Consider the following 4425-nt stretch of genomic DNA (forward strand, 5'->3'; position numbering starts at 1 on the left):
CTCCCCCTGCTTGTGTTCCCTCTCTCGCTGCCTGTCTCTCTCTCTGTCGAATAAATAAATAAAATCTTTAAAAAAAATTATTATTAAAAAAAACCATGTAGCTCTGCTTGCCTCATGGGACTGCTCGAGGAGCGAGGTGGGAAACCATGACCCTGGGGGGGGCATTCCCCTTGAGCTCATGCTAGGAGGAGAACCTGAGCTTCCAGGCCCTGGGGGTTTCTTCCCTCCTGTTTCTTCCACTACTCTCCCCTTTCTTCATGCTGTGAGAATAACCAGAGTAATAACAGTAATGACCATGATAATAGCTTGTGTTTGACAGTCTGCTCTCTACTAGTCTTCACGTGTGCTTCACATACGTAAATTTTAAATCTCACTCAAACCATGTAGGGTAGGTACGATGATTATCCCCAATTTACAGACAAGCAAACTGAAGCAGAGAAAAGAGAACATCTTCCCCCCATCACCTCCCTCTACCATCTCCAGGCCCCTGCACCACCCAAGCCCCTGTACCTTGACATCTCTCGGAGCCATTGAAGATCACGCCAGATGAGGAATTGAATCCCGGAGAGCAACGACAGTGGGTGCCATTGAAAACAGCGGAGTTCTGAGGGCAATTGCGAGTTGAGTCTATAACAACAGAGGCTGTGAGGGCAGAGACCACAGTCAGAAGGCCCAGGAAATGGAGGGAGCCAGCTGCCAGCTGGGGGTCCAGGACCAGAGGATGGGAGGGGGAAAAAGGAGAGGGATGGCTGCCATTGAAAGAGGAAAAGACAGAAAACTCTGGACATTTGGGGATGTAGAAATGGTTTCTGTTATCTCCAGAAGACCAGAGCCTCAGTGGGGCCTCTGGGTAGACTTACCGCTAATCCACGGGACTGCAGCTCCCAATGACAACAGCAACAGCATCAAGAGTCCTGGGGCAAAAAAAAAACAGAGAGATGACAAAGAGAGGAGATGGAACTCCAGTTTCATGGCCTCATGGCCCCTGCATCCTGGGAGGTGGCTCTGAGGCTGTGGCTCATGGCTCTCCCAAGGCTCTTGTAATGTAGGAAGATTTGAGGACCAGTCCTCTTCCCTCCCTCTCCCTGGACTCCCTGAGGAGTCGGTCACTATCAGAGACCATCCTTATGGAACCTCTGTGCTAAAGGTAAGGGGACAGAATATACACAGGTCATGTCAGGGACACAACTTAGAAATTCCAGCCTCTCCCAGGGGCACCTGGATGGCTCAGTAGGTTGAGGCCCAACTCTGGCTTTCGGTTCAGATCATGATCTCACGGGTGGTGAGACGGAGCTCCGCATCGAGCTCTGCGCTCAGTGGGGAGTCTGCTTGGGATTCGTTCCCTCTTCTTCTCCCTCCCCCTCTCCACCTCTCCCCCAAATAAATTAATAAATCTTTTAAAAAGAGGGAAAAAAGAAATTCCAGCCTCTCCTGATGGAAGTGGTAAATCTTGCAACACAAAGTCCTCAGATTGGCGTGCTCTCCCCATAGCCAGGTCCTTTGTTCTCTGGCGATGGCAGAAATCTACCTTGAAGATTTCTCTTCCAGGATCATTCCCACCTGTTTAACCCACATGTTTTGGGGCACAGAAGAACAACATGGATTTGGGAGTCAGCCAGCCCCAAGTCTGAGTCCCAGCTCGCAGTGGTATCAGCCAGGCAGGGAACCCAGGAATCACAAGAGGGAGAGCTGATGACAGGTGAGGGATGAGAACTATGGCATTGGCAGTTCAAGCCACCATCTCCTGGTTGAGTGGCCTCTCCAGATGCAACACCCATGGCTTCTATGGTTCCTTCCAAGTAAGCTCCTTGCCCTCCTGCAATGCACTGAGGACATAACCTTTCTCTTTATCCCCCAGTCTGGTCCTGAGTGATGAGTCACTGGACAGAGTTCATGGTATGAAAATTGCTTCAGGTGTGAAGAAACCTTCCCTACAGCAATCACCTGGCCACCTGTTAGAGTCTGTCATTCCATTCATGGGAAGCAGGATGTTGATGTGAAGGTGTTTTTTTAAGTGAGATTCACAGTAAAATCAGCAGACTCTGAGTAAAGTGGATTACCTCTATAATGTGGGTGGGCCTCATCTAATCAGTTGAAGACCTTAGGAGAAAAAAGACTGATCTCCTCCAAGGAAGAAAGAATTCTGTTTCCAGACTGACTTCAGACTTGACAGAGAGAGACAGCCAGTGAGACAGGGAACACAAGCAGGGGGAGTGGGAGAGGAAGAAGCAGGCTCCTAGTGGAGAAGCCTGATGCGGGGCTCGATCCCAGAATGCTGGGATCATGCCCTGAGCCAAAGGCAGACGCTTAACGACTGTGCCACCCAGGCTCCCCCGACTTCAGACTTGAGATGCAACATCAATGTCCCTGGAAACATCCCTGGGTTTCCAGCCTGACCTACAGATTTTGGACTTTCCAACAATAACAACCTCATAAACCAATATCTTAAATTAACACATTCTCTCTCATCTCTCTATACACACAAACATACATACACACACATTTACATCTCTATACATATACATACATATACATGTACGCATATACAGAAACTCGTGATTCTGTTTCTCTGGAGAACCTGGTTTAATACCGTCCATAACATTAGCTCTGATAAGTCCCCAAGTTTGCCCTAGAAATAAGTTCCACCAAACTTCTTCTTTGAGAACTTAATAGAACTGACTTAATACCATTCTTAAAATTTCTTCCCTGCTCTCCCTTACAGAGATAGTGGGAAAAAAAAACAGAAATAGAGCAAATCTCAGAAATAAAGCAAAGAACAGAGAAACTTCTCAAACTGGATAAAGTTCCCAGGTAGCTTTAGTTGCCCTATCACCATTGTTGTAATTCTGCCTACCTGGCAGCAACCTCGGATGCCCATTCCTCATGGTGCAGACACCAGCGAGCCCAGCCACAGAGGATGCCATCTGGTCTTCGTCTGGGTGCCCTGAAAAGACTTCCTGTTTACTTAAGTCTCAGATGAGCTACTGAGTAAAATGCTGGTCTGGATGCTTCTTTCCCCCTGTGTTTCCCCATCATGTATTTCTCTGAAACTCACACTTCTCTTTTTAAGTATTTCCTTAGCATTTCTAGCAATCCTACTGAAAGCCTCTTTGATGGTTTCTACTTTTTGATACAGGAAGGCCTCCCCAACATGAAGATAATCCCACTGGTGTTTGGCCCCTATGAGGGCTATCATTCACAGTGAACAGATTGTTTTTTATCCATTGATTATCTAGTCACAGACATATTTATTTTTAAGTTTTATTTTGAAATAAACATAGATTGACAGGAAGTTTCAAAAACAATACGTAGAGGTCCTTCCCTTGGTTTCCAAGAAAAGATACATGTTATGTACTTATGTATTTGTATGTAACAATAGTCAAATAACTAAACCAAGAAATTGACAACAGCACAATGGAGTGTATAGTTCTATGACATTTTATCAGATGCACAGATTCCTGTAACTGTCATTGCAATAAAGTAGATAAGTATCCGGTCACCACAAAGCTCTGCACCATGCGACAACAACATCCCTAAACCCTAGCAGGTCTAGAAACAATTTGTTTCTATTCTTCAACAGTACTCAACACAGTCTGAGATTCACATTCATTAATAAAGAATATTCCTGATATGTTTTAAAAGATGAGAAAAACACCTAAATGTTTCACTAATCTCTGGAGGAATTATGGTGATTTTCTTTGCATTTTTACACCTTCTTTGTTTTTCTCATGTCCATGTGTATTAGTCGCAAGAGCTACCATAATAATATAGCATTAACAAGGTGGCTTAAACCACAGAAATTTATTTTCTCAAATTGTTTCTGGAGGCTGGATTCTAAGGTCGAGGTGCCAGGAGGGTTGCTTTCTGGTGAGGGCCCTCCCGTGACTTGTAGATGGCTGTCTGCTATCTGTATCCTCATATGATCTTTCCTCTGGAAGTGGAGAGAGAGTGGGAGGGATGGAGGGAAGGAGGGAGGGGGAAGGATAGAAAGAGAGAGGGAGGGACAGAGGGAGCGAGAGATCACTGGTGCCCTCTAGTTTCAAAGCCAGAGCTCTTCACTCTGCATCGCCCCGGCCACATGCAGGCACTGCCCTGTCCCCACCGCTCCTCCTCTGGCCTGTATGCCCTTGAAAAACTGCTTCTGTGCTGCTCCCAGGACTGAGGACTGAATGCCTCACAACCTTGGATGTGCCCCTCCACCACCTTGAAGCCTCTGTACCCTTAGAACCCACCATGGGATTGCTGAAGATCTCCCCAGAGGGAAATATGAATCTGAATAACAGCAACAGGCAGGGGCACTGAGAGGTATGGAGTCCGAAGGGCACCTCCTACCACATCACTGTGGGGATGGAGACCGTGCTCAGAAGCCCCAGGGAACGGAGGATGCCAGCTGCCAGCTGGGGACCAGAGAATGGAGGAGGGGGA

At 46.8% G+C, this 4425-nt stretch overlaps 1 long non-coding RNA gene across 1 annotated transcript; it reads right to left on the reverse strand.

Annotated features, from left to right (window-relative positions):
* Positions 1–486: 486 nt before the first annotated feature.
* Positions 487–2996, reverse strand: LOC117800773. The gene is made up of 3 exons (XR_004623165.1): positions 2855–2996; positions 861–914; positions 487–642 (listed from the first exon to the last, which is right to left on the reverse strand). It is a non-coding gene; the product is annotated as an uncharacterized LOC117800773 (long non-coding RNA).
* Positions 2997–4425: the final 1429 nt, after the last annotated feature.

Source organism: Ailuropoda melanoleuca, unplaced genomic scaffold (assembly GCF_002007445.2).
Source record: "Ailuropoda melanoleuca isolate Jingjing unplaced genomic scaffold, ASM200744v2 unplaced-scaffold7781, whole genome shotgun sequence".
In the NCBI taxonomy this organism is placed as follows: Eukaryota; Metazoa; Chordata; class Mammalia; order Carnivora; family Ursidae; genus Ailuropoda; species Ailuropoda melanoleuca.